Source organism: Setaria viridis, chromosome 3, assembly GCF_005286985.2.
Source record: "Setaria viridis chromosome 3, Setaria_viridis_v4.0, whole genome shotgun sequence".
Taxonomy (NCBI): Eukaryota; Viridiplantae; Streptophyta; class Magnoliopsida; order Poales; family Poaceae; genus Setaria; species Setaria viridis.
In genome coordinates this window covers 26,436,607-26,459,958 of record NC_048265.2, presented here as the reverse complement: position 1 = coordinate 26,459,958, position 23,352 = coordinate 26,436,607, and the positions used below count along the sequence as shown (strand labels likewise).

Genomic DNA, 23,352 nt, shown 5'->3' with positions numbered 1-23,352 from the left:
CAGTACTTCATCTTTTTTAGTTGTTCGGCAGAAGGTATTGTGTGATATGGCGAGAGTTTAATCTGTCCTTCCTGGAGGAGAAGGTCGAAGATTTTATCAGCCTTAGTCGTGTCAAAGCCAAACACCTCCGGCTCCTTTTTGCCGAATGGGCATGATATCGGCTTCTTCCCCTTGATCCACTCCGCAAGTCCGACTTCAACATCTTCCTCGTCTTCTAACTCTTCCAGGAACGCCACTTTCTTGTGGAAATTCCTCCGTGGATCGAAGGAACGTACCTCCTGTCCAGACAATCGGTGGACAATCTGGCTCAAACTCTCGAACTCCTGTGAGGCGTATCTTTCTTTGATGTGGGGCAGAAGGCCTTGAAAAGCTATATCGGCCAACTGCGCGTCGTTTAGAGCCAGGGAGTAGCTCTTGTTCCTGATTTCTCGAAACCTCTGTATATACGAGGATATCGGCTCGTCACTTCTTTGCCTGAGGCTGGTCAAATCGGACAGCTTCATCTCATGCACCCTGGCGTAGAAGTATTTGTGGAACTGTCTTTCTAAATCGGCCCATGTGATAATCGAGTTTGGCGGCAATGTCGTGAACCATTGAAAGGCCGAACCAGACAAAGATGATGAGAACAACCGTACCCGTAGGGCATCCTGCGTGGCTGCCTCTCCGCATTGGATGATGAATCTGTTCACGTGCTCTACGGTCGAAGTGTCATCCATCCCCGAAAACTTAGTGAAGTCAGGAACTTTATACCGATGGGGAAACGGCAATAGGTCATATGTAGACGGGTATGGTGTTCTGTAGGTATAAGTTTGTACTTTCGGCTTCAAGCCGAATTGATCTTGCATCACCTCCGCAATACGTGCCGACCAATCTGGCTGTTGTTGGTGAACTGTTGGCTGAGGTATTGGCACGTGCTGGTAAACCGGAGGCGGAATAAACGGGGGCTGATTGAAAGCAGGTGGTATCTGAGTGAAAGCCGGCTGTGTAGTAAAGGTTGGCTGTCTGAATGAGCCACCTGTTTCATCATATAGCATGAGCTCTGCTGTCTTGTTGACCTCCGGAGCGACAGGCTGGTATGGCGGTACGGTCGGCCGAATGGCCGCCTGGAAAGATGCCTGGAATGGAGGGCTTCCTTGACTGGCCGATTGATTCTGACCGGCCGTGGCTGAAGGTGCCCCCCAGGGTGATGGGCTAACTGGGGGGGAATGGTGCAGAGGACAGTTGGGTGGAGTTATACCCCATAGGAGCTGATGATGAGGAAGCACCTGAACCCCCGACAGAAAATTGGATCGGCTGTGAAACCGAATTTGAATAATTCTGGTTTGGTGGAATCGGCTGAAAATATGCCGGTCCCCTGTATCCTTGAGGTATCCCACCAGCGAAGGAGTTGACAACAGCGTTGTGCACCATATTTGAAAGTACCGGGGACTGATCAACGAAGGTGTGATAAATAGACTGTTGAATCATATCGGACATTTTGTCCGAGTCCTCAGAAATCGTGATCTGGCGGGGAGCAGGGAACGGATTCTTCTTGATAGTCTCCCCGCTTCTGGAACGACTGAAAGATTTTAGGCAAGCTTTCCGGAACTGCGCCGTATACTTATCCAATTCTTCCTTCTGGTCGTCCTTCAGATCTGCTTCTGTCACCTCGATGACGTTATCTTCGGAGACTTCAGCAGCTTTCGACATGATGGCGGTTGTATTCGTCCCACCAGGCGTGCCAAAAGTGTGTTGGCGCTAGAAATCGGTCAACCGAATCCCAGCGTCCGACACACGACCCGGGAGAATCTGCTTAGCTCCTGTTCGGGTGATTGCCCTGGTGCGGTTCGCGCGGCGTGCCAGCCAATCTGACCTGTTGATTGGCAAGGAAGAATACGTGTCAGGTTCAGAAATCACGATCGGCTAAGTTTCCGATCTCGAGAGAGCTTATCAGCGAATCGGCCGATTTGCCTTAACAAAGGAATCGGCTATAAAGCAGCCGATCACTGTAGCCTTGTAGACAGAAAACTACTGGAGTAATCGATACAAAGCTATGATAACAACACTAAGAATAGATCTAATCGGCAATAGATGAATTTGATAGCAGAACGTAAAGAAAGCCGACACTACCGATTCCTAGCTGGATAACTGGTGATAAAACTAGAAAAACAGGCAAAACCCTATGATTCTAGTAAATATCGATAACTAGTGAATAAATCTAAACGAAACAACAATGATACGCCCGAAGTTAAAGCTTAGATGTTACTTGATAAGCGGAACTTACAGAATCGGCCGGAGATCAAACTGATGCAGCCCTGCCAACCCGCACGAACTCGTGAAAAAGAGGAAAGTATTGGCGAAGTCGCCTGCTTGAAAGTAAGTACGAGGAAAAAGTAGTTTGTTGTATTGATTGGTTCATGATTACAGATTTACAAAGGTAGCTATTATAGCCCCGTACAGATGACTTCTTAACCGACTAGAATTCTATCCCTAATTCAAACAGAAAACAAATATTTACAAGCACAATTCGTGCTAGTTGGTTACTCCACGCTTCGTGGGCTGATCTCCCCCTTATCCTTTTATGCCTTTCCAAGCCCATACAGGCCCAATTAAACCAACCTCCAAAATCGGCCGATTCCTTATCGGCAAAAGGCAACCGATTGGGACCCCGGCACGTTCAATCCGAAGCGAGACAGAAATCATCGGCCGATCTCGCACTGTAGCACCATTCGACCGATTCCCAACTGTGCTTCTCCGATTCCCTCTCTTCTTGGTGCCGATTTTACTAGTGACGAAATCTGGCGTCAACACACTCTTAGCAAGGAAGGGAAGGATAGCATGTTTGAATGCTTGAATAGTATGAAGGTTCCGTCTGGGTACTCCTCGAATATAAAGGGAATAATAAATATGAAAGAAAAGAAGTTCACAAATCTCAAGACCCATGACTGCCACATATTGATGACCCAGTTGCTTCCGGTTGCACTGAGGGGTGTTCTACCAGAGAATGTCCGACTGCCGCTCGTAAAGCTATGCGCGTTTGTCAATGCGATTTCGCAGAAGGCAATCGATCCATCCAAGCTAGCAAAGCTACAGAACGATGTGCTGCAATGTCTTGTCAGGTTTGAATTGGTATTTCCGCCATTCTTCTCCAATATTATGATGCACCTCCTGGTTCACCTAGTAAAAGAGATTGGTATTTTCGGACCACTATACCTGCACAATATGTGGCCTTTCGAGAGGTTCATGTCAGTCCTGCTAGCACAATCGTGAAATTCCAAGGCTACGAGATAAATGGTTATACATTTTACATGAGAGCCCAGGACCAGAAAAACACGAACCAGAAACAGTAGCAAGGATTCGTATTATGATTTCATAGAGGAGACATGGGAACTCGAATACAGACCGTTGTACATCCCTCTGTTTCGTTGTAAATGGGTGAAGCTAATTGGCATAACCAAAGATTAGTACGGAATGACAATAGTGGATCTGAGTAAGATTGGATACAGTGATGAACCATTCGTACTTGCCAATGATGTGCATCAGGTTTTCTATGTGAAGCACATGTCTAGCAAACCCAAGAAAAATCTAGAAGAGCCATGTGGGCCAAAGCGCCACATAGTTCTTTCAGGTAAAAGAAAAAATGTGGGAGTCGAGGACAAAACAGACCAATCAGATGATTATGATCAATTTGATGGCATGCCTCCATTCGCTATTGAAGTTGATCCAAGCATCTTGCTATCCAAAGAAGAGGCTCCATACTTACACCACAATCATGCTCAAGGAACATTCGTGAAGAAGAAGTTTTTTAACATTACATTGTAATGTGCTAAATTTGTTTCGCCTTTATGTAAAGTTACATTGTAAAGTTTTATGATTTCATTTACTACTTGATACAATTTTTAATTTAACGTATGTATAATTTCATATGTGTTTAAATTAGTTGAGTTGAAAATTTATTCGATTAATATGAACAATGTTAACCACATACATAAATTGAATTTTTCACATGTTGAAATTATTTAATTGAATAATTTTCATGATGATAGTGAAAGAACTAGTATAGAATTAATGACTCATTCAGACTTATTGTAAATATACTTACTAATTTATATTTTTGCATGTTCAAAATATGTAAAGTTTTTATTTTTTGCATCCTGGAATCCAGTGAAAACATAAATAAAATCCATTTTCAAAAAATAGGCAGGAGACGAAAAATAGGAGAAGGCCCCTTTGTCCCGGGTGCCAATAGCAACCGGGGCAAAAGGCCCCCCTTTTATCCCGGTTGCAAACTGGAACCGGGATAAAAGGATATTTTTCGATTCCCGCACGGAACGTACCCTTTTATCCCAGTTTCAATTTGCAACCCGAATAAATTGAGGGGCCTTTTGTCCCAATTGCGGGACAAAATCCCCCTTTAGTCCCAGGTTCAATTACGAACTGGGATAGGGGGGTAAAAGTAACATTCATCTTCTAACCCCCTCCCCCCCCCCCCCCCCCCCCCCCCCCCCCCCGCCCACCCTTCAACACTTAGGCAAATTTTTCACTACCGCAAAGATCTGCGCCCGTCCGCCTGCTCTGTCGCTGCACGTCCACTTCCCTCACTGGCTGCCGTTCTCCTCGCCGCCTGCCACCCCGGCCGCCGTTGCTCGCCGCCCCTGGAGCCGTTGCTCACCGCCCCGACCGCCTTGCCCACGCCCAGACCGCCGCCACCTCCGTCGCGCCCCCTCATCGCCGTCTCCGTTCTTGTCGCCGCCGACCTCCGCCCTCGTCGCCGCCTCCATCCCCGTCATTGCTGTCGGCCTTCGCCCTCATCGTCGCTGCCTCCGTCCCCACCACCGCTAGCCTCCTCGGCCCGTGCATTGCCACTCTGCCACCTCGACCATCGTTGTCCCACCGCCCCGGCCGCCGTACGGCCCCATTCCCCCGTCGCCACCGTAACCCTCACCAGCCTTGGCTCCCGCACGTACAATGGGACCCTTGATGACACAAGGGCCCTTTTTTATTTTTTTAGTTAGAACATCAATAGAAATTTATAGAAAATTAGTAGATTAGTAAAAAATCAATAGAAAATTACTATTATTAGTTGAAACTCAGTAGGAAATTACTATAATTAGTAGGAAATCAGTATAATTTAGTTTAGATGCTTAGTATAATTTTGTATACATTTTGTATAACTTTTAGAAATTACTATGTTTTATTATAAATAATTCGAAAATTAGTAGAAATTTGTAGAAATGCTAAACACTTATTTGAGCTGCATACACCGCTCGGCAACCTCACCATTAAGGTATTCTTATACATAATATTTATGCAATCTTCTCAATCGATCCATGCCTCGGGATTGGAGTTTATTAACTTACTTCTTTATTTTTGCTATATCTATAGGTGGCGTACGGGAGTGCCTTACGAATCCTGGCAGGGCAGACAAGCTATGGCATGGAGATTCCACCTGGCTACATCAGTGTCGTCCTAAAGCAGCTCGGTGATAGCCAATATGAAGGCCTAGCAGAGCTCGACCTCCCGTGAGGCGACGGGGAAAGAACACTAGGAGATGCGCTTCATGGGATCATTCTATGACGCAAACGCTACATCATCATCCCCGGCACGGAGGCATCTCCTCAGATCTCAAGACCGCTCCCCGCAGATCCCCAGCAGCGACCATCTCCTCAAAGCTCAAGACCATCATCTCTACCACAACCTGCTCCAGAACCGTCTTCACCACCGGGACCGTCGCTTCCTGCTCGATCAAGGTCTCCATCTCCACCACATCCTGGTGGTGGGAGTGATGACAACGACAATAACACCCCTCTTTGATCATCGTCATCAGGACTAAGAGAGCTTCGAGCAAGGAACCTGCAGCACCACATAAGAAGTCACGACCACTGCCTCCCAAGCCAAGACAGAAACAAGAAAACAAAGGAACCTAAAGTGACTCACGAGGAATCCTGGGAGGCAATGACTCATGCGGGATGTTGGGTCGAAATTCAAGCAGAGGCTATGGAGTGGTTCAAGAAACAGGCCGACGAAAAAAATCAAGGGAGATGGAGCCACCACCAGTAGACCGAAGAGAATTAATTTTTTTATCAGGATGCAAGAAGGGGCTAAGAAGAGGATACCACTACTATCGAACTACGAATGGGCATTAGTCAAGGCTGATAAGAGGAAAAAAAAGGAAAGGAAAGTCGTCTTCCTGTGGTGCTGTCCTCGACCTCAGGCATCTACCAGAAAAAGACGCTAAAAAGATAGCAGCAATGCCCTTGGATCAACAAGTACAAGTATTGAAATTCATGGAAGAAACATATATGGGACTTGATGGATGTCTAGGGCAAGTTGAGCTACCAGCTACACCGCTAGTTGAACTGAGATGGACCTTTGAGCTAGGCAAGCCTCTAGTAAGGTCTGAGTTGGTATGGAAGCTATCAACAAAGATGTATGAATTCCATCAATGTACATGAAGTTGTCCGTCGACTCGAGGGAGATGTTCGGCCTTAAGGTAAAACCGATAGATTTTTACGGCGAAGGCGAGAAAGTCCTGTGGCTAGAATTCAATGATATATACGAAGTGTACCATCATGATGCCCTGGACGTCTCTCTAATCAGCATCTGGGTTCTGTAAGTGTCCGTTTATCTACATGTAAATTTTGTCTCATATCATTATTTTTTGTGCGTGCATCGCCGTACTAACTTCATCTTCTATTTTATGTAGGATGCTAATTCAAACGTGACGACGAGAAGCGTATCTCTATGTTGGCTTCATGGATCCATCCGTAGTTAACCAAAAATAGATACAGTATGCGTCGGACAAAACCTTGGTGGAAGTATACAATTTCCTAGATAAACAAAAGTTCGAGGATTTCATATTACTTCCATACAACTTCAAATAAGTGTGTGTATACCGTCTATTTTTGTTGTCTTTTTCCTTACCTAATTAATGTTAGTTAGATCTAATATATATGAACATTTATATACACAGCTACCACTAGATCCTCATTATAATTGAGCCTGAAAGAAGCCACGTCACTGTCTTTGATTCGTTGAGGAAAGATTTGGTGGAGTACCAAGACATGCAAGACATGCTAGGCTTGTAATAATTCTGGACCTTTATCTCTATGCAAAAGTTTATTTCCTAAATTTTCACCTAACACTATATCATTCATTATTTTAATCCACAGCGTAGGGAGATAATTCATCAGGATACAGAAAGGTCCATTCAAAGAAAAACTTACATGGAACACAGACTTCCCGGTACGTATGTATGAAGTCTGCACATTTTGTACATTCTATAACACGGATATTTCATAACTTGTTTTTTCCCCCCACTGAAGTGCTTAAGACAGGAACTCGAGAATAATTTATGTAGCTACTACGTCTGTGAGCACATGCACAGTTTTGTGGGACCCAAGGGAAAGACGCCGCCACACAACTATAAAATAAAACTATAAATAGTTAATTATTTTCTACCTCCTTATATTTAATTGTTCGTGTAAAATTCACATATTTCCAAAATATTGATGTTAAATATTCAACAGGGACTCTTGAAGAAGGAAAGAGTAGCGGTAATATGTGAAGGTCTCATTGGATTCCTAGTGGACGAGGTGGTAAATTCTTTTATTATGATGGATGAAAATTAGACGCTCCGAGCAACACCTTGACGGGAAGATCGTAGATAGTTTGATTTGTATAATACACTAAGATTCGTATAGCATGCTAAGAATTGTAAATATAGTAATTGTATACATACTACTTTGATTCGTTTAAATACTAGTTTGATTTCATTATAAAAAAAGTCTCAACTACTAAAGGTTAACTAAAGGGGTACGTACTTGATGCATGAAATTACAGGCGCCATGCAAGCACCTAAAATTTCAAACAGGACTTTTAGTGCCAGTTGGAAAACCTAACCGGAAGTAACGGGAACCTTTACTCCCGATTGGTAAACCAATTGGAAGTAAAGGTCCTGTCCCGCGCCTGGTGTGGTAGGCTTTTTAGTCCCGATTGGTAACTAAAGGGGGTCTTTAGTCCCGATTGAGTGACTTGGGACTAAAGACCCCCTTGTCCTAAATGGATTTTCGGTTTTCCATCGGTGCACAGAAAAAGCGACGTGCGTCTCGTGGAGAGTCGCCAGGACTCGGTCAGGCTGATGGACGTTTTTGACCAAAGCCTCTTAGCTTCCATGACTGATTTGTGGACCCTGACGGTGAAGAATAAACCTGGTTGGTCAAGCGGTTCAGGGAAGTGTTTAGCGTGTACGTGTACGTACGAATGTGTGTACTCGGTTTGATTGACACACAAGAGCCTGTTCTCGTTCATTGGCTGGCAGCTGGGCTCTATAACTCTCTTGCGCGTATAGAGACATGACTCCTACTTTGGTTATAACTTGTATCATGATTAGTATTTTAGTATGTGCACATGTACATACGCACCTACGATTACTCAGGCTGGTTTGTGCCATTTAATTTCCTTGGCGATATATAGAGATATGGCTTAACTAACTTGCTCGGTCGATGTGATATATCTTGTATATTTTTAGGCTCATTTGTTTCCTTAGCTAATTATTAATCAATTAGCCAAAAGATGTATACTTGGGCTCATGTGTACACATGCGTGAGTTTAGCTGATGGCGTTTCTGCTCACTTTGGTTTCTCTTCTCCATTTGTTTATTTTTTACTCAATCAATGAGTGTCATGTGTATTTGATAATTCTTTAGTTGGCTAATTATTTAGTTAGCCATAGAACTTTTGATCCACACGCGTACAATGATAGTATATCGATTGGTCGTATACCCCTGCCCGCTAGTTGTAGTCATGTGTAGGTGGTACATATACAAGGGTGCAGTTCTTACGACCATACGTGCACATATTTTTATTTCTCATGGCCGATACGAGATTATATTGCCCTGTTCGCTTCAGCTTATAAGCTGGCTGAAAAGCTGAAACGGCTGATTCGTTGTGAGAGGAAAACACTGTTTGGTGGCTGATAAGCCGACTGAATAAGCTGAAGCGAACAGGCCCAATTGATTTCTAGGTTATCGATAGTTCTTTTTTTATTTAATATTTAAATGGAATTTAGCCATCAATATTATTTTATTAGATTATAATTCATATATGTTGGGTAAGGCGAAAACCCGTGTCAACGGATGCAGATCCAGACCTGGACGGAAGTCCAGATCAGAGAGCCCGCTCATGGCGCCGATCAGAGGGAGCCATGATCCTCGGAGACGTCTCGACAGGGAGAAAGAGAGCACGATGGTCTTTTCATAATTTGCTATTTGAAGTATACGACAAATGATTTCGTATTTCTAAAGCTTTTTCCTTGCAAAATACACTCTCCAATAGTCCGATTAAACAGATATCTAGGTTTGCTCTCAACCTATTTGTTTTTTTTGTAAAAATTAACTATTAATATCTAAATTATTTTCATATTTATCAACCTGGAGCTCAAAAAGCAATCGCCCGATTAAAAGCCTCTGATATTTACGGCCTGTTCGCTTCAGCTTATTTAGCCGGCTTATCAGCCACCAAACAGTGTTTTCCTCTCACAAAAAATCAACCGTTTCAGCTTTTCAGCCGGCTTATAAGCTGAAGCGAACAGCCCTTAATGCTTTGCGGTCTCGGATATTCATCTGTTCGACTGTTACCATCATCACTTTTGTTGTTAGCATGACATGGTTATTTGAGTAGACCGTGGACCAGTGTGGCCCGTCCACAACCACCACTTGGGCCCAGACGGGCCTGATTTTGAGAAACGGGGTGCATCTCCAATGCATTTGTGTCCCTTTCCAAAGACGGCAAATGCCACAGGATAAATATGACAGCAACAGTGTGGAGGCACCGATGCAGCAATTGCAAAATGGGGAAGCGAAGGAGAGCCGAGAGGAGAGCAACGCGTGGCAGGAAGCATGATGCGTCGCACTGTCAGGGCTTGCCACTTGTACAGATATGGTTCGTACTTTTATTAGTAGTAGGGGAGGAGTGTGAACTTCACCAAACACAGTATACGGTTCTGATTCGTGCATAGGAGAGACAAAAAGGTTCAATGCCACACACATATACGGAGTATTAGACGACATTGTGACAACAAAATGTTTCAGTACCGCCACATACATTACACATTAGTTTGGTATAAAATAAAAACAGTTTAGCACAAGGTGAATCTTTGATTGCCCATTTCTACAAAATATATTACTTTAAATAGAAAAAGATATAGCTGAACTTAATTTTTATGATAAGCCTAGTAGCATCAATATCATGTTGCAAAGCTATTTGTAGTTTAGTTTAGTTATCGATGAGCAAAGCTAAAAAAGGTTGAGTTAGGTGCTATGACAAACGCAAAATTACCTATATTTGCACTTGGAGGAAATGTTATAACAGAAGTTTCAAATTCGACGCTGGAGAAATTTGGCACTTGCCAGTTGATGTCTATATACGTGCCACGGTAACCTCACAAACTTCAACTTTGGCACTCTATGTGCATACACATCCAACAAGGTCAGCAGAGTTAGTAAAACTTTCTACCCGCCTTCAAAAGAAACTCCAAAGAAAAACATAATCCACACAAACCAACTTTAATTACCACCACCCAGTGACCGGGTCATAGCAAATTTTTGTACAAAGTACAAGCACGCGTCGACGAAGATATAATGAAATGCAAAAAACAGGTTTAAGACTCTTGGTAGTTGGGAAAACCAACCAACATGACCTACCCCAACTTTCTACAGGTAATTCTTATCATAAATTTACCATACAACTTTTTGCTGGGTCTTGCATGGGAAAGGCGTTAATTATTGCCGCCAAAGATTAGACACCACATGACATGAGTAGACAGAAAGGACTAAAGCGCTAAACTGTCATAATCCTCAGATTTTGTCTCACCTAACCTTCAATTACAGTGACACAGTCAAATCTGCACTAGATAATATTATGCGCTGGAACTCACCAGGCCATATGTTAATTACTTATCGACTGACGAGCAAGGTGGCTATCAGAAAAAATGTCTCGAATCTTTTGCAAAATAAAAAAATAAAAAGAGAAAAAAGGGAAATAAATTGTGCTAATTGTGTGCGAGGAATTATCAGGTGAAAAGCGCCTAATGTTTGGGAACCTAAAAAAAAGTCCTTGTTGCATCCAATAGAACTGTATTTGGTTTTGTTGCAGTGTTGAGGGCCTACATGTTAAATATGTTGTGGCATTACTGCAGTAACAGTAATTAAGTTTGCACAAAACTTTATAAGCACTGCTCTTCAAAGTTCTAAAAAGCTCGGTGGTATTTTACCTGATATGATCCGCATGCTATGCCTACGGTCTACCCCTTTTCCCACACATACAGATTCAAATGTGCTCAAGCATGAAGCATGGATATTAATCGAACGTTATCAAATTTCTAAACATAAACTCTGGAGGATGTCAATGTAAGCCCAAACTGCAAGGGACCTTATAAAACAGTAGCACATGCCATCTTGTTTTACTGAAGCAAGCAAAAGAAATCAACACTGGATTTCTCGTATTTGTACATCTATATCTTTGATTGGGATGGAACTGCTTTTTCTCCCCTTTCTATAAAGACAGAAGACTGGTAAAACTGGATCAGTTCTATGTTTTCGGCTCCGCATGGGCGTTAAACCTTGGCATGATGCAGTGCATAAGATGCTGCTAAGAATAGCTCTAAATATCCATCGCACCTGCCAGTTCCTGATTGATTCGGCAAAGCAACTGTATACGCTCTCAAATGTTAATGATTCCAAAATCATATGTAGGTATAGGATCATTAATTCAGGAGTCCAAGATTTCTTATAGTAGTTACTTTAGAGGAAAAAAATACAATACAGCGATCAGTAAAACATACACAGTTCTACGTGACTTTTTAAGAGATCACCAAACTATAAATGATCATACATATTAAGCAGCAGAGACACCAGGAATATTTTACAAGAACTTGACCTGAATTTTATGGTCATCGACCTTCAGTATGTGTGATGCCTGAGAAAACGACTCCTTGTCCTGCAATGCTCATTGTTGAATTTGTTGATGGATTTCCCGAATCCACCTGGGTATTCGCAAGGGACCTTATTGCCTCAGCACGGCTGCTATTATCGCTTGAGCCCTCCTGCAGCCGGAGTGCAACCTCGAGATTCGAAAGTACATTACCCATAGATGACCTGTTGAAGCAATATTCAGCAACACATTGCTCAGCAGTCTTGGAAAATTTTCTGAAGCACTCAGGAGTTATCTCCCCCTGGTGATGTGGATCAATAATCTCATTTAGTACACCTTTCTTCTGGCAAGACATTGCCCAGTCACGCAAGTTCACTTGCTCATCAGGAAGCTGAATGTTAACCGCATGGCGTGCGCACAGAACCTCAAACAACACGACACCGAAAGAGAACACATCAGATTTCTGGGTGAGTTGCCTTCTTCGAAAGTACTCAGGGTCGAGATATCCAAAGGTGCCCTTCACCGCAGTGCTCACATGTGTGTCATCAATGTCTAGACTGGCCTTTGATAGCCCAAAGTCTGAAACCTTTGCCACAAACACTACGGGAAACCTTAAATTTGCCGAGTGTTTTCTTTTTGCCGAGTGTTTTTTTTCGGACACTCGGCAAACAAGCTCTTCGCCGAGTGCCAAGCCAAAAACACTCGGCGAAAAAAAAAACACTCGGCAAATCGGGACTTTGCCGAGTGTCAAATAAAAAACACTCGGCAAAGCCCCCTCTTTGCCGAGTGGCCGAGTGTTTTTTTTGACACTCGGCAAAAAAATAATTTTTTTTCCTCTTTTCACCACGAAATTTTTTCTACTCCCCACATACAACATGTGGTACTCCATGTTAAAATTTGGTATATTTTTGGATTTATTTGCTATATTTATTTAATTAATTGCATTTCAAGGAAATTTTTGGTATAAGTCAAATTTGAACTGCAAGTGATTGAAATTATGGAACAAAATGAGTAGAAAAATGATATTCATGTTATTTGGCCCAATTTGAGACCTGACCCATGAAATGAAAAGAAATTTCGAACATCTTGTTCAAGAAACACGACCATGAACGTGTGGCAGTAGTATTTTTAAATTGTAAAAAAAACAAGCAAAGTCTGAAAATCATGAGATTTGTCATGATGTGATGATATAATACGTGGAGGCTATGGAAAAAAATTGAGAAGGTTTTGCACATTTCATCATGTACAATGATTACAAACTGAAGCATCTCAGAAGAAGAATAGTAATTTTGAGAAGATTCGATAAGATTTAGAGTCGAAGTGACGGTCGAGTTTGGTTTGACTACAAAACTTTTTGTATAGGCAATAGAGAACATATATTGATTCGTGTGAAAATTTGGTATTTTTTTGAGACGGTTAGATATTTTTTAAATTTTTTTCTAAAGGACACTCGGCAAACAGGCAGCCCACAAAATAAATTAACCTCCCCCGGCCAGCCCCCTCCCCCAACTCCCTATCTTCTCCTCCTACCGCCTCCTGCCGCTCCCTGCCCCCTCCCAGCCCACGCCTCCTGCCGCCGCCGCCGCCGCATGCCATCTCCCTCCCCCGGCCCCCTCCCCTCCCTCTCCTCCGGCGGACGCCATCTCCCTCCCCCGGCCCCCTCCCCTCCCGCCCCCGGCCCCGCCGCCCGGCGCCCTCCGCCCTACGCCCGATGCCCGACGCCCCGCCGCCCGCCGCCCAGCCCCCGGCCCCGCCGCCCGGCGCCCGACCCCGCCCACCGCCGCCCCCTTCGGATCTGGCCGCCGCCGCCCCCTTCTTCCCCTTCCCCGGCTCCCTCCCCTCCGGCCGGATCCGCGCCCCCTTCTTCCCCTCCGGCGCGGATCCGGCGGCCCCCACCTCTCTCCCCTCCGGATCTGGCGCGTGGTGGCGGGCGGTAGCGGCGGGCGGCAGCAGGCGGCAGCGGCGTGGCGGCAGCGGGCGTGGCGGCGGCAGCGGCGTGGCGGCATCGGCGTGGCGGCGGCGGGCGGCAGCGGCGGGCGGCAGCGGGCGTGGCGGCAGCGGCGGGCGGCAGCGGGCGTGGCGGCATCGGCGTGGCGGCGGCGGGCGGCAGCGGCTTGGCGGCGGCGGGCGGCAGCGGGCGGCAGCGGCGTGGTGGCGGGCGGCAGCGGGCGTGGCGGCAGCGGGCGGCGTGGTGGCCGTGGCCGTGGATGGCCTGGGCGTGGCGGCGGCAGCAGCGGCGGCCAGGGGTATGTTTTTTTTATTTTTTTTCTGGAAATAGTTTGCCGAGTGTTTTGTGCCACTCGGCACACCCTTTGCCGAGTGCCCGACCAAAGACACTCGGCAAAGTTAACTTTGCCGAGTAAAACTTTGCCGTGTGCTCGTCGCCGAGTGTTACACTCGGCAAACAAGTTGCCGAGTGTTTTTAGGGTTTGGCCGAGTGCCTGGGGCACTCGGCAATTTGTAGCTTTCCCGTAGTGAAACTTGTCATCCAACAGAATATTGGCAGTCTTCACGTCGCGATGGATGATCGTTTGCTTAGCACCGGTGTGCAGATAATGGAGGCCTCGAGCTGCACCAATGCAAATCTCAAGACGTAGTTTCCATGGCAGAGGTGACTTCTTGGTATTATACAGGTGCTCCTGAAGGGTACCATGGGCCATGTAATCATAAACTAGGATCATCTCATTATTTTCTTCGCAGTATCCAATAAGAGATACAAGATGGAGGTGGCGGAGCATGGATAATGTCTTGACTTCAGTTCGGAACTCGTGTAGGCCCTGCTGAGATAGCAGGTTGCCACGCTTGATAGCCACCTTAATGTCACCATCTATCTTTCCAAGGTATACATTCCCAAAACCACCCTTGCCGAGGAGATAGGTTTCATCAAAGTTACTGGTGGCTGCCTGGATTTCCTTGAAGGTGAAGCGGCGGCAAAAATTTGATCGCAACCTGTTGCACTTTAAATGTGTGTTGCCAGTCCCTTCGTAATCCTTTTCTACCATCTTCTTCCACCTACAGATAATGCACATGCCAAGACAGGCAACCAGTAGAATAGTGGAGCCACCAACAGCTCCACCAATGGCTGCTTGTGCAGCAACCTTTGAGTTTCTTCCACCAGGCTTCCCATCAGGTTCAACAGATGGAAGAGGAGGGTTGAGCCCATTAAGACTGTTATTTCCGTAATTCTGTATCTTGAAGATCTCGAGACCATTCAATATTGCATCATAGTACCCTGGTCCTGACGAAAGATCAGGGTGAAGGGCAACCCATAAGTCCATCTGACCGGAACCAGTTGTGATGATAACGTAGTCTGTTTATGCTGTTCTGCCAATTCCTCCGCTCCATGCGATGACATCCATTTGCTGCTGTGCTGTCTGGTTGTTGATGTAGATGAAGAATGACCTCCGATTGACCTCAGTTTTTGGATACTGGATCTCGCAGAAATGGAACCTTAGCAGGTAATAGAATCCCGCATCAACCGGTAAAATCCATGTAAGGTTGTAGTTCAGGTTGACCTGTGCATTTGGCCCCATTGACCGTGCAGATTCATAGACACCAACAGGTGCGGTGTAATTTGGTACACTGGGTGTATATGTGATGGAAAGGTTTTTGTCTTTCCCATAGGATACCCCAAAACCAGAACCATATATGTAAGGACTGTCATCATCCCATTGGCGGTAAAAGTCAACATCACCTTGTGGAGAGATGGCCTGACCACCCACATTAAGCCGGTACATTGTTTGGAAACCTGTTGCAGGATCAATGGGGAATGGATTTGGGTTTCCACCATTTGCTAGTGTTGGTGTTGGTGTCGTGAAGAGGTCAGGTGTGGGCACGATTTCAATCCCATTCACAAATGCATAAGAGCCATTATAGTGTGCAGATGGGCTGAACGTAAGGTGTAGGTTGCTTGAAGTAACATTTACAGAGTATTCACGAAAGAAGCTGGCAACATTAGCTGCCAAAGCAGTTTGGGAAGCATTGAAGTTGTCTAAAAGGACCAGATTGCTTGCCGTGACACCAAAGTAGGCATTTGAAGGAGAATAGTTGCCATAAGTGCTAGGATAGAAGTAGAGGCGTACAAACGTGCGGCTTGGACCAACAGGAAAGGAATAAGTGTAATTCGAAGTGAAGATGCGAGCAGTCATGTAGGGCGTAGTGGAAGTTAGTGCAGGGTCTTGGTGAGAAGCAGTGGCAGCAGTGCCTTCCAGTGATGGCGCAAACTTGGAACCGGTGTCACTGTCCCAAGTCTGTCCATCAGCACCAGGACTTGTTGGATTGGAGGCTCCACAATTTAGACGGATCTGGCCGGATCCAGTGGAGTTTTTATCAGTTGCCATGGCCATTGACAAGATACATAGCAATGTTAGGCATGTGAGGGTAACTAGCAAGGTCTGGTATGCCATTGTAGTGGTTGGTGTCTCAAGAATACATTAAGTTTGAAGATCTCTTTACATCTTGCTGTAAGATAGCTCTATGAAAAACTGCATCATACTAGAAAATTAGACCTTTTCATCTGCGGTTTTGAGCAAGAAAGAACCATGGAAATGAAGGGCAGTTGGGATAGAACTTTTCTAGTATTTTTTCAGTCAACAAGGCAGATTCAGGTCGTTAAAAACCTGCAATGAGAATAAAGATTTCAACTTAAGCATACTAGTTCTTTTGCAAGAAGAACAACGATATTATTCGCAAAAAAGAAAGAACAACGATAAAAGGATGCAAAATAATAATTAAGAGCGATCATGAAATTTGACTACAACGGATTCAGTCCTCCAAAGTTGGCCCTTTTCCGGCTAACTAGTAGTGAGTCTCTCTGGCTGTGCCACAACCATCCTCATATTTGTCTTGGCTTGTCCAATGCCATGCTCCTCTTTTATTGACCTTAAACCAGCTGCATCACTGGGCTTCCACCCGTAGGGCCTTTGTGGGCACTGGCTACTTCATGAATCATGAGGCTGCAGGCTCTGGTGGAAACGATCCACCGTTCCAGCACTCATGTCATGGTTGTAGGTGATGAATGTGGGAACTCAGGAAGTGGGGAGCAAGGGAGCATGACAAGGCTGCAGAGTGTAACAAGGTAAGATATGGTAACTCGGTAAGTAGCAAGCCACCTCAACCTGCCCCTCCTTCACTGGAATAATCAAGCACTTGCCTTCTTCTTCTTGCTGCTGCTGTGTGGACGTGTGGTGGTGTTGAGCAGAAAAATGGCGGATGGTGTGGGTTGTTGCAGGCATCCTAGTCAACATCACACTGGCCCTGCCTAGAACAACGCTGTGGTGGAGGGAGCACACGGAACACACGAGCAAACAGGGAGATATTATCGGATGACTAACAGTTAACGCTTTATCTCAGTATGTGCAGCTGTGGCACACAATGCATGAGATTCAACTTCAGCCTGGAACTGAAGACATCATCTCCTGGAAATGGGACCCGTCGGGCACATACTCAGCAAAGTCTGCATACCAGTTCTTATTCCAAGGAGTGACGCATTTTCCTGCAGCTGCTGCTATCTGGAAGACTTGGGCGCCGCTGAAGGTGAAATTCTTCATGTGGCTGGCCGTCAGAGATAGGTTGTGGACTGCAGATAGGAGACACAGGCACGGGCTGCAGGACAACACAGCATGCGCACTTTGCGATCAGGAATTGGAGACAGCTGACCACTTATTCGCTACATGTTGCTATACCCAGGAGATGTGGCACGCAGTCAGCAGAATGCTGAGCCTGCAATGCCCAGCTCCTAGTCCTGGACTGACAGCAATAGAATGGTGGCTGCAAAAGAGGCTGGGAATGAACAAATCCAAGAAGAAAGGATTGGACTCCACATTCATGTTGATCTCCTGGAAACTTTGGAAAGAAAGGAACGACAGAGTATTTAGCAGAAATCAAACAAAAACTGCGGCACAATTGACATATGGGATCCTCGAAGAGGCTCAAGTATGGATCGAAGCTGGCGCTAAGCATATGGTTTCCTTGGGATGGCCGGCTGCAGTACAAGGAGTAGGAGGTTTAGGATCCTCTTAGTTTCTTGGCCTTCATCAGAAGTATCTCTAGTTGATTCAGTTCCTATGTAATAGAACTCTAAGTAATCAAACCGTGTGCGTGTGCCCGGTTGGCTAGCATTGTAAAACTTTTTATTACTCTTCTTCTTAATACAAAGATACGCAGCTCTCCTGCGTATTCTCGAAAAAGAGGAAGAGATGAGGTGAAGGGTGAAAGGTGGTCCCCACTGCCATGAATATGCCATGTCAGCAGCCAGATACCGAGACTTTTGCCAACTCAGCACCAAAACCTGGTTCTATTGGATGAGGGAGGTCTTTGTCCAGTTTCCAAAGTTCAGCGGCTAATGCTGTCTGGTACTGGAGTTGAATACGGACTCTTGTGGTAATTGGAGGATCAAATGGACTTCTTCATTATCTAAAAAAACATTGTCCAACAAGGTGAAAGAGGTTGAATAAGGGCATGTTTGGCTCCCACGTGCTAAAGCTTAGCACCTGTCACATCGGATGTTTGGATACTGATTAGGAGTATTAAACATAGGCTAATTACAAAACTAATTGCACAGATAGAGTCTAATTCGCGAGACGAATCTATTAAGCCTAATTAGTCCATGATTTGACAATGTGGTGCTACAGTAACCATTTGCTAATGATGGATTAATTAGCTTTAATAGATTCGTCTCGTGAATTAGCCTAGGGGCTGCAATTAGTTTTATAATTAGCTCATGTTTAGTCCTCCTAATTAGCATCCAAACATCCGATGTGACACGGCTAAAGTTTAGCACATGGTATCCAAACACTCCCTAAATCATCTTTTGTGGAAACGTGTGGGACCCTACATTGAGGTGTTACCTGAAGAGGATTACTGGAAAAGGCCTTTTTGTTATTGGCAAATGGCAAGTTTTAGAACTGGTTTTGTGAATACGCCAGTCATCGGCACGATTTGGTACCATTTTCAAATGTATAGGAGCCTTCGGGTGATGGATCAAAGGTAAGGTCAAGGCTTTCGACAAACATTGGTCGGAGCCAGCAGAGTTGAATTTTTCCTTAGAAAAGGATTAGTGTTTTTTTTTCGGCCTCTGCATGAGTTGATTGTAGCAAGCACAATAATATAGAAACTTTAAGCTTGAGTTGCTGTCTGATAACCGCCCAGATGCCGACTGCAAGCAAACCATGAAGGATTTGAGAAAAACTAGCAAGCATCTAGGGAGGAGCAGTGCTAGTTCGAACCAAGGAAGCACGAAGATCAGGTGAGAGCCTGAGAGAGCCTGAGAGAGAGTGCTCTCTCCCGCCGGTGACCACTCCGGTCCCGGCGTCCACCTCCCACCCGACATCAGTCTCTTCGACTTCGCCGGCCATCTCAAGCCTGGCTTCCCCTTCCTGACGAAGGCGACCCAGGCTTCACTGGGCTCTGCAAGTTTCTCACCTCTTGGAGGTGACATCTTTGGTTGCTTAGAGGAAGATGGCAGTCTTAAGTGTTTCTACCGAGCAAAGATCCTCTATCCCTAGGAAGTGCTTGACGGCAAGGTAATCTGTTATGGATCATGTTGTTGCCCTTTAGCTCAAGGCGAATATCTTGCCTTGGCACGAGCTAGACCCTATGTCTTTAGTTTCGGTTTTCGTCGTTCACTCTCTTCAAAAGCTATCTTCTTCCAAAACTGGTCCTTCATCAACCATCCTTCGCTCATGATCGTTGCGGGCTTTTGTTTGATCCCAACCTTCCTTTTTTGCCAAGTTACGTTCTTGGCTCCTTGAGGAAAGTTGAGTAGCCTTTGGCTTTGGTCCTTCTTTCTCTTGCCTTGTTCATTCCGGATGGATTCCTCCAAATTTAATTTTGGCATTGGGATTGCTTTTGAGAAAAGGATTCAGGATTGCCTTAACTCAAAGGTAACTCTAGATAGGAAGCTAGCAGGAAAAGGCTTTCACCTGCTAGTATCTTTTAGTCAAAACAGATTTCATCTCACCTCAGACTCTGTCAACGTTTGCTTGCAATCTGTTTTGGGTGGCCACTATGACCTCTTCCAGGCTGAAGAACTGGAGGATCAGGTTTTCAAATTCACAGTCAGCTCAAGGGAAGTGGGTTTTCTCATCATTGATAGGGGTCTTTTGTCTTCGGATTTCTTCAAGCTATCCTTTTTTCTACTGAATTCAATCAAGCTCTACATTTTGCAAAGATGGATTCTGGACCCTCATACCATTGGCAGTCTGTGACATACAAGAATAAAGGCTCATCTTTGAAGCAGGTAATTCCAGCTCGTCTTCCTTCGGGATCTTTTCATCCTGGTCAGAATAGGCCTCCCTCTTTTGCCTCAGTGGTTAGACATAATATTCCCCTAACAGGGGCTAATGCTATTCCTATTAACAATAAGAGGATTGGCGCTAGGCCTGATAGTATTTCGGGGAGACCTCTTATCAATCCCAAAGGATTAGGCCTTGCCTCCCCGGAATCAGATTTCTCTTTACCTCGCCTCTCGGTCTTCCAAAGAATCCAGTACCCAGAGAGAAGATCAGTTTTTGAAAGATTACAGAATCCAATGCAACAAGTATCGAGGTTCAGCCACAATTCAAGGAAGAGCTACGTCAGTCAAAAGTCTTCTGATACAAAATCTGGGAAGAGGATTCTATCAGACTATGCTACTGTTCACAGTGGCCAAGGAGAAAGAGCAACCTCCAACCACCTGCTTAGGGCCTTCTCAAGACAGCCTACTTGCTGGCATTGTAAGCAGCCAGGGCATAGGTTCCAAAAGTGTCTTAATTGGCTAGATTTACAGAGGTTTAAAGCCTCTTTCACTGCAGCGCCTTCGAGTAACTTTTCACCGGTCTCTGCTGTAAGTAAATGGCCTAAAGGCGTTGGGCTTAACTGGTTCAAAGGCCGTCTCGAGACACACAATGGGCCTATTTACTCAAGCCCACCAGTTTGCTCCTCCTTGACCGAGTTGGGGCAGGTAGCGCGCAGATATCAAGGAAACGTCCCTTCGGCTACTTCATTTCCCACTACCGATCAGCAACTAGTCCCCTTTCGCCAAGAACAAGCCCCTCCCCTCCTCGCAATCTCCGGCGAAAGTCTGAATCAACCAACACAGATGGCCTTCCTCAATGTCGATCCTGAACCTCTGATGTTCCCTGGATTCAACCGTGTTCTGGTTCAAGGAAGACCAAAGTTCACCAGGGTGGTTACTCCAAGATCACCACCAGGGAATGAAGATCTAGCAATCGTCACCGTCAGCAACTTCCCTCCCGGTGAGATTCCTTTTGCCGACGTCCAAAATGCAGTAGTCGGCCTGATAGAGGATGAGTTGGAACTTCATATCCAAGAAATCCAGCGCTGCCCCTTTCATAGAGCTCAAGCTTTTATCAGATTAAATCGAGCAACAGATAGAGATGCTTTGGTTCAACACAGTCCTTTCAATCGGAATGGATTGTCCTTTTCCTTTGTGCATCACAATAGGGGGCCAAATGCTAGGAGAGTACTGTTCAACAGAGAATGCTGGCTGCTTTTGATAGGATACCCTTTGGATTCTCGGAATCTTGATGATATTAGAGATGCCATTAAATCTTTTGGGAGACTGATATGCTGGCAGAAAGACAACATCATGGCCAGGGTGGTGGTGAAGGCGAGAGTAACTGATTTGGAGGATGTGCCACATTACTTGATTTTCTCAGAAGGTGATGATTTTGAAGGTGTTTCAACAACTGTACAGGTAGAAATAATGCAGCAAAATCCTCTAGGTGGGTTCTTGCAGGATGAAGATATTCCACCTCCAAGATTTGAGGACAATTTCATCTTCCCTGGTTTCCACAATCAGCCACAACAGCATGAACAACATCTACAAAACCACCACCAGCAGCATGAGCAGCATCTTCTGGAACAAGCACAGAACAACCAACAAGTCGACCAGCTCCCAGATCTTAATGAAGACCCTGATGAAGAGGAACATATACAGGAGCAGATGCAAATGCTGATGGATGATCTTCAGGATCAAGCACCTGAGCAAGGAGACATTCAGCATGAAGAAGGACAGATAGAGATGGACTTGCAGTTGAGCCTGTCTGCACCTCTTAATTCATCTTCGACTGAAGAAGGCAGTGACAAACAAGGAAAGTTGTTAAGTGAAGATACCCAGCAAAATGAGGGACAAGAGGAGAAAGTCCAAGTACAGGAGATTGTCCTGGCCATTCCCGCCATCCAAAATATTCAAGGGCATCAACCTGGGCAGGCCAATAATGAATACATGATGTAGCCCCAAGAGCCAGCTATGGAGGCCCAGAACATGCAACTGGACAACTACCTGCCGGAATTCCTTCACCCAATTCAACCAGCTCAAGAGGCAGGCCCAGATAACATGCCAAACAACGACTTCAACCTCAACATGTTCAGGGTAGAAGCTCTTCCCAATTCTGTAGCCGATCCTGGATGGGCTGACTGGCTGAGGGAGGGGAAAAAGGCAAGGAGCACCAGTCCAGACCTGCAACAACTATGGGATAGATTCTTCACAGTGGATGGTTCCCCAGAAAAGGTGATCACTTTACCCAACGAATGGGCACCTTTCTTTACTTTCAACCTTTTGAACTCCAATAAGTTTGAATGGGCATGCTCCTTTTTATCCTCAAAAGCAAGTCAACTGTTATTAACGGGTACCAGTAACAGTAAAACTGTGACTATGTCAATACCAAAATCTTGTCCCAAACAAGCAAACATTATTTGTTCCTCTAGTCCTGTCCAAGATCAAGTTGAGAATAGATTTAACTCTGACTCTAATTCTCGTGGCCAGAAAAAAACAAAGGTTTCAGCACCATTGGTGGAAACAGAAGCCAGGAGGAGTCCAAGAATCAGGACTCGGAATGCAGGTTTCAAGCACTCCAGCTGCACTTCCAGGAACTGCCTTGCATGTGCCGCAGTCCCTCCGAGTCTCCCCACAAAAACGTTGGTAGCCCTGGGAGAAGACTTCTACAAAGTCAGCAAAGGAACCTTATCTAATGAAAAGCTCAGGAGGAAAATAGTTAAAGTCAAGGTGATAGGTGACAAAGAAGGGACAGGATCCAAGAAAAACAAGAAGGATGAGATGTCCCAGGATCTGGAAGAAGGGGAGTGCTCGGGTACAGGCTCCAGGTCCTGAAATCTTTGTGGTCTTTTTGGAATCTTGTCTTCCCTCTACCTTTTCTTATATCGTCAAACAATGTTTGGAATTCTGTGGAGAGGTTAACACCTCATCCAGCTTTGTATTTTGTTATGGGTACTCGTCCTTCGAACAATGTGATGTCTATGGTTGTCTGGAAGGTTATTCAGCAAGTTAGCTGGAACTTTATTATCCTGGCTGCAATGTCGTATTGTTATCTACAGAACATGAGCAAGGCTTTGACAGATGTTAATCGTAGTAGGATTTGCTCTCCCGAATTCACAGAACCCATCCAATATCTATTATGAATCAAATTCAAAGAAATAGAAC

The 23,352-nt window shown here is 45.1% G+C and overlaps 1 pseudogene; it reads right to left on the bottom strand.

The window, feature by feature from the left end:
- Positions 1-11,928: 11,928 nt before the first annotated feature.
- Positions 11,929-16,315, bottom strand: LOC117850443 (receptor-like protein kinase FERONIA; annotated as a pseudogene).
- Positions 16,316-23,352: the final 7,037 nt, after the last annotated feature.